The sequence below is a fragment of the Aulonocara stuartgranti genome (assembly GCF_965226115.1).
Source record: "Aulonocara stuartgranti genome assembly, chromosome: 10".
NCBI classification, from domain to species: Eukaryota; Metazoa; Chordata; class Actinopteri; order Cichliformes; family Cichlidae; genus Aulonocara; species Aulonocara stuartgranti.
The window spans coordinates 14,354,510-14,369,174 of record NC_138946.1 but is presented as its reverse complement, the minus strand read 5'-3'; positions in this window follow the sequence as shown (position 1 = coordinate 14,369,174).

Sequence of the window (14,665 nt, the reverse complement as noted above, 5' to 3'; positions counted from 1 at the left end):
GAAAGAGACTTTGACATTTACTCTCCATTTATCCGTTTGATCTGCTTTAAAATGCCCTTCAGAGGGCAGAATTAAACCTGATTAATGAATCTGCTGGTTCGCTGTGGAATTTTGTGTGAGGAAAGCATGTGATGATTAATGTATGTTTACACAGAGTGCATGCTGCATCTTAATGAGTGTGTTTGTTGAATGTATGATACAGATATGCATCAGTACACACAAAATGCTTTGTGTGCATGCATGCAGGGACAACCCGTTGCACCCCACCCAGAAGTCACGTTGCTGTGTGCCTCCATGACCCCATAGACTGATGAGTAGTGCGATCATGTGTGTTTTAACTACCAGTGGGTTAGATTGTGTCAATAAACACAACACATCCTGGGGGTAAGCTGAAGGGTTTGGAGCTGGGGGGAGGCTTTCAATAGCTTTACTAAAGGGCCCTGTCTTGTACTTTTTCTTACTCCAAAGGTCATCAAGATTTTCTCATTGATAATAATGCTAACGCAGCTCATAAAACAAACATCAACCAGCCGTATCAAAAAGGATTAATTAGATCCTGTAAACTCCTGTGACCTTGTGTGGATCTGTGACCTTCATTTTACAGTAGCCTTCCCTCAGATCATTTAGAAAACTACTCAGTCTTCTGAGATCAGCATTTTAATAGCACATTAAAAAAAATCTTAGGGCATATCATGTTATATAACTTTGCCCTTGTATCGTCCAGCTAGCTAAATACATACAGGCTTGACCCTTATAATGGACTAAACCAGAAAGCTATTAACGTCTTTTATTTCAGCTAGGGCTCCTAGTTCAAAATGTTCTTGTACCAAGTTTGAGAGACACCTGAGTTGAACGGGAATGAGGCTTCAGCACGTTACGACTTAGGGAGTTAACCCCAGTTAGTTTTTGGCTGGCAGAGCTACAAGGTGTAAGGGGACTGCGGCAGGGACAGAAACATCTGGAGGAGTAATTAGGATAGAACAATCTGGCTGTCAGAATATAAATCTTCGACGAGGAGGAATCACTTATTCCTTCCAAAGCTCGCAACTCCCACTGATTCTCGATATTAGAAAAGCATGCCAAACGAACCTGATAATACCCATCACACTGAATTTTCTCAGCAGGGTTGCAACAACCACAACATGTATTTGTGAATTTACACAATCAGTGCTTTAAACAGGGGATTTTACAAATAGGGGTATATCAAAAGCTTAAACTGATATACAGATAAATTCTGTCATGAATTAAAGGGACAGCTTTATTTAATGAAGAAAAAAAAATACCCACATCTATAAGAAAGGAAGAAGATATTTTATGTCTACCTAGACCTTGACTTATTTATCAGTTAGCCAATGTGGAATTTAAAAATGTGTCATAAAAATAGTTCACTGGCAAACTGGTCCTGACTCTGTTATGTTGTCAGCGATGTCTACATCATATGCGGCCGAGTGGGCTTCATCAAAAATGTGGTGAGAAGCAAAGTCTTTGTTTCACGTTGGTAAATGTAAATCACCTAATGTGCACCTCCTCCAGCAACGTGGCTAACAGTGTTGCACATATACTAATGCTGTTGTGGTTGTAGTTTTTTCAGGGGCAAATATATTTATGCTTTAGGTTTTCACGCTTCTTTGCACAATTCCCTGATGTCCATTTTAATAGTTTCAGAAATATTACAGGCATTTGCTGACATGCTACGGCTGAAGGCATGGTTTTTATTATAATTAGGAACCATACCTTCTTAAAGTAGCTGGAAAGAGGAATCGACAGTAATGAACTGACCATTCACAGTAATTGCAGGCTGTGTGGATGCAACATGTAGTTACATTTAAGGCTATGCCGTAATGTTTCAGAAGGGTTTGCAGTTATGATGTAGCACAAATCTCCAGTAAGATTGCATTAGGAAGGAGATCTGGTGTTAAAAAAAGCAAAAACGTTTTGAATAGAGTTAGAGGTAACAAGTAGCTTGTTCTTCTTCATACTCTTCAGAGAAAATAACAATCGCTAGCAAAATATAAGGAATCAAAATCATAGCTTTACTAAAAGGACTCAAAGATGTCAGCAAACAGCTGGAGGGAGATTGCCAAAACTACTTGAAAGATGTGAAGGAAGGGACAAAGACAGGACAAATATGTTTGCCTCTGAAAAAACCAAACAAACCCTAGGAGGGTCCTCGCTCTTTTCTATCATGGCTGCCACCGCATATAAAACTCTGGGAAATCACCACAAGGTAATTTATTCATAATATACCATGCAAAAGCATGAATGCTGGTAATGATATCAGCCACTTGCATAGGCTACGTTATATTTTTTTATATAGATTCATCTGAGAAGTCAAATCAAACCTTAAGACTTCAGACAAGTTTCCATTTATGACATATGGTGTAAATTTAAGGCAGAAAAACACTTTTAAACCCCACTTAACATGAAGCAGAATATGAATAAAATGTGAGTGCACGTGCATGTTGCTTCTATGTATTTGTTACTTTTTCGCATGTAATTTCATACATGAGGCCATGAGGTAAAATAAAAAGACAGCTATATAACTCAAAATTGAATTGAAATTTGAGATGAACCATGTATGCTGGCCTAACCCTGACCTTAAATGTACCCTTTCGATTTTTGTTGAAAGACAGCATCTCATCATCCTTTGAGATTTCCCTCGCTGGATGAATTCCCCATTTTTACGTGTAGGTCCCTAAGCCGTGCAGCAAGAAAAGCCCCTGTCGTTTTGCATTCGCCACGCTATATTTGGTGAAATACAGTAATTTGCATTGGAATTTGGACATTGCACATTCACGTGGAATTATGGTCACAGTTATTTTTTCTGTTTTTGTGAAATCAAAGAGAGAAAATATAATTAAACAAAAAGGTTTCTTTCAATTAAACCATTAAATAACGTGAAAAGTCTCCTGGGTGTTTCAAAACACCTAATTCATGTCTGCAAGTGATAGACTTTGATAGTTCAAAGCAATGCAAAGTGAAATGGCTGGCACTTTGCATGCTTGTGGCATAAGGTTCAGCCTTTAGGAGCGTGTGCCAGAAATTCCTTAATTCTCAGTTCGCAGTTGAGTAAACTAAGATTTGGGGGGATTACAGAGTTGCTGGAGGGAGTAACATGTAGTCCTGTCTGGAAACCTTCAGCTGGTAGGTTTCACATTATTCACACACGCTTTTCGCTACATCTGCCGTCTGACACACATCACAGTACATCACAGTGTCCTCGGAGGTACAGCTGTGTCGACTGATAAGAGACTCTTGAAGCTCCACCTCCGAGTGATCTGAAAATACTATGAGCCAAATTATCTCTTCTTGTGCATCCTCCTCCCAACTGGAAGCTCAGACTTGCTCACAGCTGCTTTTCCATCACACTGAAGGACATTGCACTGACATGTACTTAAAGTAACCTTACCCAGCTCTAACTACAAACACTAGCATGATAGTAACATTAAGCTGAATTTTTACTGTAAAAGGAAATGACTGATGTGTGACTTGCCTTTAGTCCCGGAAGTGTGACTGTTTTACTATACATACAGGTTCAAATATATACATACGCTTGCTTAAACCTTTTAATAAGTGGTACTGAAGGTTATGTGACATCTTTTAACTTGACATGACTTGTTAACTTTTCATTAGTGATCATGATTGTTTCTCTTTGCCAGAATGAAAAGGAATTGTTTGACAGCGCTCATTGGACTGACCAATATTCAGATCAATAAGAAATTCCAAGGAACTCGGTGAAGATCTAAGGAAAGTTGTAGATTTACTCAAGCTGGGAAGGTCTCTGAGCCATATCTAAACAACTTCAGATTCCAGGGATTCCAGTTATTGAGATGTCTCACCATTTTGCTAAGGTCTGCTAAGAAAACACAGACTGTCACCCTCAGATGAGAGGAAATTTATTAGGATACTCAGGAGCAACTCAAGAACCACAAAGCCTGTCACGAACTAGAAACTGCTGGAACACCAGTGTCATTGTCTACAGTAAAGTGAGTTTACATCATCAAGAACTGATAGGGCGCCGACCAAGAAAGAAACCATCCATCGATCTTCTTCCACTTACCCGGGGCCAGGATAATGCCGTAGCAGCCTAAGCGGAGAAACCCAGACCTCCCTCTCCCTAGCCACGTCCTCCAGCTTGTCTGGGGAACACCAAGCCTCCCCCAGGCTAGCCAAGAGTTATAATCTCTCCTGGGTCTGCCTCAGGGCCTCCTCCCGGTGAGGAGATGCCCAGAACACCCAGGAGGCATCCTTGTCAGATGCCTGAACCACCTCAAAAGGCTCCTTTCAATGTGGAGGAGAAGACGGCTCTACTATGAGTCCCTCTCAGATGGCTGAACTTTCTCTAAAAGAGAGGCCAGCCATCCTTCGGAGAAAGCTCATTTCTGCCGCTTGTATCTGCGATCTCATTCTTTCGGTCACCACCCAAAGTACACGACCATAGGTGAGGGTGGAGATATAGATCAACTGGCTTCGCTTTTATGCTCAGCTCTCTCTTCACCACAACAGACCGATGCAGCGTCCTAGCGTCCATACCACCAATCTGTCTGTCGAATTCCCGCTTTCCTCTTCCTTCACTTGTGAACAAGACTCTGAGATACTTAAACTCTTCCACTTGGGGCAGTAACCAGTCCCTGACTCAGAGTGGGGACTCCACCCTTTTCTGCCTGAGGACCATGGCCTCAGACTTGGAGGTGTTGATTCTTGTTTTGCAGCACTGGAACGATTCACCCTGCTCCAAAATACACACCTTCAGTCTTGACTGAAATTTGCAGCTGCCAACATGGGTGAGACAAGACAAGGCATAATCACATGACGTGATAAGGTGATGTTTTCAATGGATGGAATAATGAAGGAGGAGATCCACCTTCAAATTCTTACCTTCATTTCAAATCAACAGCTAGAAGGTGGAAACTTGGACAAAACTGGATGCTACTACAGGACAGTAATCCCAAACATACATCAAATCTGGTTTTGGAATGAATAAATCAGACTAACATTGAGTTTGTGGAATGGCCTTCCCTAAACCCGACCACAACAAACCAAAATTTGTGGCTTACACTTAACGGCTGGGTCCATGTCAGGAAACCATCCAATTTAAATGAACTCTACTAATTCTTTAAAGGTTACCAAATTAATCAAATATCGGTTGGGATGTATGTATACTTTTGATACTGTGTGGATTAGAGAAATCCAAAATAACATCAAACTTGTGCACAGTGGAAAAAGAACAGTTCCAAGAAATCCTTAAAAGCCCCAAATTACCATGACTTTTATGCCAATGATAAGTGTCTGTAAACCTCTGACCACAACTGTATACACACATAAACTATGAAAAAGAGAGCACCTCAAACCCACAAGTCCAAGAAAAAAAGCACACAACATAAACACACATGCATCTGGGACTTTCAGAGCTTTAAGGAGAACTTTCAATTATTGATGAGGCCACGTGCTTTGTACCTTTATTGAGGCAAAGGGAGTCTCGGGTGGGCTTGACTCAGCATTTCTCTGTCCATTGCTTTTTCTTTCAGCCTCTGTCAGCACAGTGAGTGTGTGTTGGTAAATCATCTGTTGAGAAACACACAAAAAGGAAAACTAGACAGACAAACACAGACGATAAAGCCAACGTAGACTAAACAAGAGACACAAGTTGGTGAACAACTAACAGGTCAGTGGACCTTTATAATCTCGTTTTGTAGGTCAATAGCAATTTTCAGACTCCTGAAAGAAAATAAAATGTTACTGGTGGCAAACATCAGGTTTTGCTGTTGACCTCACAGCTGAAGGACTGCACTCATAGTGGAGGCAGAGCCACCAATTTGTCCTTCAGCTGTGGCTTCAGCTCAGCTGATATGACAAAATGCTGGCAAGAGTGTCAGCCTCCTGGGCATTATTTATAGTGTGAGGCTTGGGAATTTTAAGAACTATGATGTCTGCTTCTTGGTAGTTTAAAAATTAAATAACAATAATCAGCTTTGTCTGCGTTAATCTTGTTAAAATGACGTTAACACCATTAACGCGGCAAATCTCCGTTTGCGAGTTAGTGCAGATCGCCCCGTGCGTGGGGCTGCCTGGCGTCAACGCGTTAGCGCCGGGCAGCCCCATGATCCGTGCTAACTCGCTAGCAGAGATTTGCCGCGTTAATGCGGTTATGCTACAAAGAAACAACTGGCGATGTCAGCAGGTTTAAATTAAATTGAAACAATATTAGACTCGAGTTAATTCCTAATCAGCCATTTATCACCAGTAATTTAAACACCCCACCATCATAAAAAAGTTTTGAGTTAATTCAGGCTATGTTAGATAACATAGATAACTAGTCTCGATCATCATTTTAGCAATCGGGTTACGCTTACCCTTGCACCTGTCCACTGCCTGCCATTTCATTTTGACCAGATGCAGTTTTCTGCACCATCTCCTTTTGTTTATGTGCTAAAAGAGAAGTCATTACCTTGTAAGTAAAACCGATTCTGAAGTACGATTTTGCTAACTCATCTACACAAGATGTTTTGTAGAGGCCATAGCAGCCGTGGCAGTTTGTCTTGAAACAACAACTCTAATCTCTAAATTTCGACTTTCTTCTCAAAATGATCAATAATATCTTTTTATCTTAATGTGGCCCTAATACATCCCATCACACATCATGTGGAAGAGAACTAAAAATGGTGTATTTCATAGGGTTTTTTTTTTTTTTTGAAGCTGGCCACCACTTCCACCCAGTGACTGTTTTTGTGGCTCCTTCCAGCCTGTCACACAGCCAGACTCCTCGGCCATGGAGAAGTGCCCAGAAGGTAAATGAAACCACTCTGGCTTTAGAGGCAGAGGTCCTCAATTGATTTCACACCCACGTTTGCGCACATTCTTTAATTACACATTTACACACACACACACACACACACACACACACACACACACACACACACACACACACACACACACAGAACCTTTGGCTAATGAATGGGTTTGAAACGTTTCTTGCGTTGCTTCATAAGAAAAATTGGATAACATGAAAATGAGCAGAATTAGACTCCTTTTTATGTCACGAACCGTGAATGAATGAGCAAGTCGCCCAAATTTGACATCACCATGGTAACAACAAATTCACAAATTGCATGCTGCCGTGCATACTACAGAAACGGCTCAACATACAGGGATGTACTGTAGTGAAAGATATAAAGACGGACAAACACAACTGTACTTTTGTACATCCTTGACCCACTTTGCTCAAGACACCATGTTCAGTCCCTGTTTGAACAGAGGCTAAAATCTTTATGACCCTTTTTTTACAGTGATGTGTGCTGTTCACATCTGATTACCACCAGGGCAATAACGGATAATCCACCGCTACTAATTTTCTACAACAGTTATGCTAATTGTTCCTGTTTGCTCTCTGACTTTGGTGCCTCTCCAAATAAAATAATTGTTTTCACTCCTGAAATTATGCAGCAAATTAAAAACTATTTTTTTCATTGCCTGTGTTAGTTTTTTATTTACCAATATGGAAAGCTGCATAATTATCACATAAAACTTGCAGATTTGTCAGTTTTTGCTCTGGAAAATTTTGAAATTTCTTTCAACACACTTAACCACTTATTTGCTCAGTGTAGCGTACACATGCATACGATGCACACGCACACTGACCCTCACATCACAGGCCCCCAGCTGCTGCTCTGTTGTAATTTATTATCCCTTCTGTGCCCAGTGGAGTCATGAAATCAGCCTGGCCTTTGTGACACACACACACCCACATGGATGCACACACACACACACACACACACACACAGTTCACGTGTCTTTTTCAAACAGTCATCTCAGCCCGCTACCCAGAAAGACCTCTTCGGCTTAATTAGTATAGGGTCCCCAGGGAGCGCACAACAGGGGAAAATACACTGGATGGATGAAGGAAGGATGAAGGGTTTGAGGCTGTCAGGCAAAAAAATAAAGAAAAAAGAAAAACATTGAGGAGATGAGCTTTTCTGTTATATAAAAAGTGGAGCAAGTTGGGGGGTTTTCAGCTTATATTTAGAGTGAGGTTGTTAGTGATTATAAATATTACCCATAGATCAATGAGAAGCTTCCCATCCATACCCCAAGGTCCTTTGCATCCCCAAACTACCCACACGGTTTTCTTTCTCAGCCACATGCCCGATCCAAATGAATATTTTATAGGACCCAAACACAACTCTACAATAGCACACCATAAGGCTTTGTTGCGCTGGTCAACACTACACATGTAAACATCTACATAATTTACACAAATACAATCGGTGTCAAAGTCAAAATTCTGTATTATTCATGTGTAAACTTGGGAATGCAGAATTGTCTTCTATGCACTTTTGGGTTTGGCTGCAGAATTTTCTACCGAAAATCAAAACGGCAGGAAATTGTTGAAATGAGATTTTAAGAAATTAAACATCAAATATTGTGAACTTGTATGCATTTGCTCTCAGGCACCTCTGTGCACGCTTATAAATGCACACTTGACTCACAAACACACACACATGCGCGCGTACACTCTGGGAGGAATTGCACCATAATTATGCCTTAGGTAGAGGTGATTAATTTTTTAATGGATTCAATGTTTTATTCATAGTACCTATCCACTCTTGAATATGGCAGAGCGCACAGAAAACCATTGCCAGAAAGTGAATACATGATAAAACTGGCTATTAGTAAGTTCATACAGTAGATAAATTACACATCTCGGTAGCTTTGAAAAAAGTCGAATTTCAGGCTGAAACTGTAGATTCACAGTAGGTCTTATAAATAGTTTCATAAATATGTAATTTACTTCCCCTTCTGCCTCGTGCTTTATTTAGGGTTGTTCTGGGCATGAAGAATTTGGAACAAAACAATGTATTTTTGTGACAGACAGCAAAAGGCAGAGAAAAGGGACAGTAGGAGGAGAGGGTGTTGTCTCCTGAGTGAGGCCAGCAGGACCGGTTATTCTGTCCTAGAAATCCATTTACAGCACCGAGCACTCTGCCTAATCATCTGCCCCTCTGTGAAAGGAATACTGTGTCCTACACTCAAGAAGGGCCATAAAACTGGATCACATTTAGGATTTTTAAATATTAGTCCTTCCTCCTGCTGATTTTCTCCCCCCAGTGTATGAAGAAGATTTCTTTTAAGCAATTTTGTTTGCAGACCAGAGTGGAGATTGAAGAATGATGAAAAAGGGAAACGGAGGTCACGTGTATATGATAGAAATTTAAGATAAAAGTGTAAGGATGGAGCTACTGTGGACACGATACTCTAATTAACAAAAGCAGTAGGGGTAAAATGATTATTTTATTATGTTTAGACAGTCATGGGGCTTAATTATATTTTGGAGAATATAAAAAGAGGATTTAATTGTGCAACTTAAATTCAATATAAATATTTCTGAAGCAGAACATGAACAAAAAATAATATTTGGCATTGTTTCCAAGCCACAGATCTTTAGGTAAGAACCATCTCCTACTGAAACAAATCGAATTCCTTGTGCTCTACTCTTTATTCATACTACTGTAGTGTAGAGCATGAGGAGTGGCAGAAAGCTGGATCTCATTTGTGATTTTTTAAAAAAACAAAAAACAAAAAAACATTACTCCTCCTTCCTGCTGTTTTTCACCCTCCAGTGCATGAAGATTTCCCTTGAACAGTTTTGTTTGCGGAACAGAACAGACATTTTAAAAAATGAGGAGAGGAAATGCAAATGATGATAGAAATTTGTGATACGAGTGTTAGACTGCAGTTAAGCTCCTCTACAGTAAAAAAACACAAAACAGTTGAGGTGGTCCGGGCATCTGATCACCCCCTGGATGCCTTATATGTGAGTGTTTCTTGGACATGCCCAAGTTGGAAGAGGCCCCTGGACATACTGCGTTTTGGCTGGCTGGGGAACACCTTGGAGTTCCCCCAGAAGAGCTGCAGGAAGTAGCTGGGTGAGGGAAGTCTGGGCATCTTGTCTTAACTGTCTCCACAACCAGATCAAGTGGCAGAGGATAGGTGGATGGATTTCTTATTGCAATATTGTCTTATTTGTACACATCTACGGGTATTTGCACAGCTCACGCCAACCTCTGAGCACAATGTGAATGGCCACATTATCAGGCATCTGCAATCTATTCTCTTAATCTGATTGCTTTAATCCGGTCACTCCTTAACCCTGCTAATACCTGCTCCATGGCCTGTTCATCCTTCCTGTATATATTAAATAATGCAGGAGACTGCATGTTCCCCTAATTTATCGCTCTCTCCCAGCTGGATTTGAAGTGACAGATTTATGAGATTGCCATTTGCGGCTTGCGTGTAATACTGCCAGTTGAGGGTCAGTGAGACTGACAGAGTCAAAGCTGTTTGATGACCTCTCTGTGATAATGACCATACAAGAGAGAAGGACACAGAAGGACAGGGAAACAGATAAAAGGAGTAGAAGGTTATTGGTGTGGGTGGGTGATGAAGGAAAAAAGGTGGTTGGATGGTCATCTGACAGAGTAAAGCAGACACAACCACATCTGTTAAATGGGCTACATGTGATACCCTAGAAAAAACTGGGACAGATTCATATCGGTATGACGAATCAAATCAATCTTAGATGTCAGTTAACACTGTACACGGAGAAAATAGCTTTTTTAGATCAAAAGAAGAAATCTTTTCTTGAGTGCTTTTTTACTGAATTTGAGATTATAAGATTGTCTCCTCTCTAATTTCTGTCCATTAAATCAGGACACAAGCAGGCTTATTCAACGTTTTGTTAGCATAAACACTAACCTGGCTTTGTGCAAAGGTGAAAACACAAGCACCTATAGCTCTATCTCTTAAGGGTGCTTTATCCCACAGGCTTCAAACTCTGTTAGGGCCTGGGGCAGAATATACTATGTCTCTCTCACACACTATAAGTATAGCATCTTCATTCCAGCTTCTGATCACTACAATGGACTATGACCAGAGTCAGAGGTAAAAGTAATATATTTCCTAGTATGCTCCTTGTTCATTGAAACATCTCAGAAAATGTGCCAAATGATTAAAATAATCAACCAAAACAAAATAATTTGAAGATAAAATGGCATCGGCACCCTGCTTCTTGCCCTGTCTTGACCCTGAATTGGATAAACCGAAGAGAATGAATGGATAGACTGATGGATGGATGGATGGATGGATGGACGGACGGACGGACGGATTTAATGAATAAAGCATTTATATACTACATACATGAAGTTTGGTTCACAAGATAGAACCATAGCTGACACTTGTAATCTGCCTAATATAATGGATTTGTGTATTTTGTGTAATGTACAAAGGATAATAGTTTGTCATTTCTGGACTGTGCTGTGCACACTGACAAGGATATGTCACAGTACAGCTGTGTGCAGGCAAAAGTAGGACCCAAACGCAAACTCACAGAGACAAAAGGTAAACTCAAAAAACACAGCTTTATTGCTGGCGTGGAGTGGGACACGAAAAACAATACAAAATAAACTAAACTGGGAAAACTAAAGCACAAGGAGCCACAGGGAAAAATCACACAGCTATGATGGAGACTACGACACTGACAAAGAGAAACACAGGGCTTAAATACACAGAGGGATAACGAGGGAATGAGACACAGAAGGAGGGCACAGCTGGGAGAAATCAGGACTGGACGAGACAGAGACGCAAAACTAGAAACACTCACATGAGGCATGGACCTTCAAAGTAAAACAGGAAGTATCACACAGAGACGCGAACTAGACACAGTGGAGACAGCAACTAAGAAACAGAGACAAACCATAAGGCAGAGGTCTAAGAACCAAAATACACAGAGGGAAATACTCAGCTTTGAACACAAGAGACTAGACTAGAGGGAGTAACAAAAGACCAACCATGAGAACATAATGCACAATGCAGGGTGACAGAAAACAAGAAACTCAAACATGCAAAGACACAGAACAGAGGGGGCACAGAGAGACATGAAGGGCAGGGGAGACTTAACATGGGTTGAAACACAAGGGGGAACTAATAAGCAAATCAACATAGGAGGCCTAATGAGCTAAACATACTATAAACATCAAAATGAACTAAAACTCAAAACACTGGGTCCTAAGACCCAGGAGCGTGACAGAGCCCCCCCTTCAAGGGCGGATTCCAGACGCCCAAAACCAGGAAAAACAAAACAAAACCAAAAACAACCCACCCAGGGCGGGCGGCGGGGGTCCAGGACGGAGGGCCAGAAACAAAGCCACAAAAACACAATGTCCATCAAAAACACAGGAGCGCAGGGAACAGTTCACAACTCCTCAGGGGGCCGACCCGGAGGGTGACGGTCCAGAAGTCCATAGTTCATTTGATCAGGGGGCCGTCCGTGTGGACGGCAACGGCGGCGACACGAAAACGGTTCAGGGGGCCGACCTCGACGGCGGTGACGTGGAAACAGGTCAGGGGGCCGGCCGTGCGGAAGGCGACGGGGTGGAAACAGTTCAGGGGGCCAGCCGTGCGGAAGGCGACGGCGTGGAAACAGTTCAGGGGGCCGGCCGTACGGAAGGCGACGGCGGCAACAGGATCGTGACATATAAGCCTTAACACTGAAGTTCACTGGAAGCCCACATACACAAATCTGTACTTTTAACTCCCACCACCCTCCGGAACACAAGCTTGGGGTGATCAGGACCCTGCCATACTTGACAGAAAATGTTCCCTATGGCAGAAGGGAAACAAAAGGAACATATACGTGTACACAAGTACATACTTTACTTCAGACCCAGCCACACCCTCGGACATAAACCTGTTCATCCGTAAAACAAAGCTCCCAAACAGAAACTAAGCAACACAGTGTACGCTGCGCAGTGCAGTGAGGAGTGACAGATGGTTTGAAATAGGAGTAAAAGAGGCCACCTATGTCCACTGTGGAGGACCATCATCGAAGGAGGTGGTGGCTTACGGCAGGTGCCTCAACCCTGACTCACATCAAGTAACCTCAACAGGTCACATGATAGGGTGGGGCAAGGTCTCACAGTGGTTTCACCTGAAACCTCTGGTGGTAATGACCCACGCCTTTTTTCACACCTTGTCTCATGTGATGACATACGTGATTAATAGTGTGTCAACGACCACCTCCTAAGCAGCATTAGGGCTTAAATACCTGGGACTTTTGGTTTTTGAACTGAAAGAGCCTCTTGGATGAGAGGTGAAATGGGTTTAAAAAACTTAAAGCTCTCTTTCTGGCTCTTGTTTTTCCTGTAATGTAGACGGGACACTTTGATAGCCATGAAGCTTTTTTGCTAAGCAATCTGCTTCCTGGTTGTCACTACATATTTAACTGTATGATTACATGACAGCTGCTTTTGATTTTGGATTGAATAGGCTGTTTTCTCATAATAAAACCTATTATAAGACAGTGTGAGTACAGATGTAACACAGATAGGAGATATTACATTAACCAGCTTTTCTTTTGGTATACAACATAACTCCTTGTCTAACAAGGAGAGATTTTATCCACAATTCTTTTGAATCTTTATGTCGATGATGTGTCAAAGAATATGAGAGCCTGTAAATTTAGTGAACCACATCATGTATGCAGATGATCTTGTGGTCTTCAGTCCTAGTAGTGCTTCTCTCCAGCAGCTACTTCACATATGTTATGCGTATTACTCGCAATGCCTGTAAGAGCGATATGATTTCTAGATTCTATATAGATTAAGGAGGAAATCTATCTCAGATTTCCAAAGTTTACATTGTCAGATAATAATCTTACTGTCAGTAATGAGATCAAATATCCTGCAGATCTTTCTGCAGATCCAATGACAGATGACAACAATATTTATAGGCATGACAGTTAATGTATGCTCAAGCGAACATCCTCTTATGCAAATTTACTGCATGTACAGAATGAGTGAATATTTCTTCATTTAGAGCATACTGTACACATTTGTATACAGAACACCTGTGGATGAAATACAGGGAAGCGAGCTACATGTAGCTTATAATGATGCCATGAGGTTGTTACTAAAGAGACTAAAATGGCAAGTGAGATGCTTGTAACTGCTGGAATCAGTATATTTAAAGCTTTATTAAGAAATCTCATGTTTAAATTTATATTCAGGCTCAACACGCCTGAGAATGAGATCACTGGGCTAAATGGATATCAGGTTTGGCAAAACATGAGTCTTTATTGGAGGCACTCCTGTAGTCTCTTTGTGGGTGTATTTCTTTCTATGGACAATGAGTGCTGAATAAAGATTGACTGATTGGGAAACATTGAAAAGAGGAGTCTCTAGCCACCTGACAAAAATGATAATGCTGAAAAATACTGCAGAGTGCAGTGGCCAGTGTGAAGAGGACGAGGTTTGCATTTAAGTTATGCATGAAAAGGAACACCAAAACGACCACCAAAAAAAACGATAGCATACCTCCTTGTTTCATCTCCACACAACAAATGAGCTAGGGATCAAAAAGCCCGAGCCAAGGATGCGCTTTTACTGAAGCTTTGGTGGGGGGGTTGGGTTTCTCATTTTTCTCACGACCTGATATAGGCTGCATCGTGAAAAGACAGGATAGCGATGGGAGGAGGGTTTTTTTCTGCCCTGAGTGGGCAGGCCCTTAAAGCACGGCGTGGTTATATTATTGGCGCATAGCTGTTAAATGATGAAGAATTTTAGAGAGGTTGCCGGTGGTCCAACCAATCGCGTACCGAGGTGTGGCCCCGTGA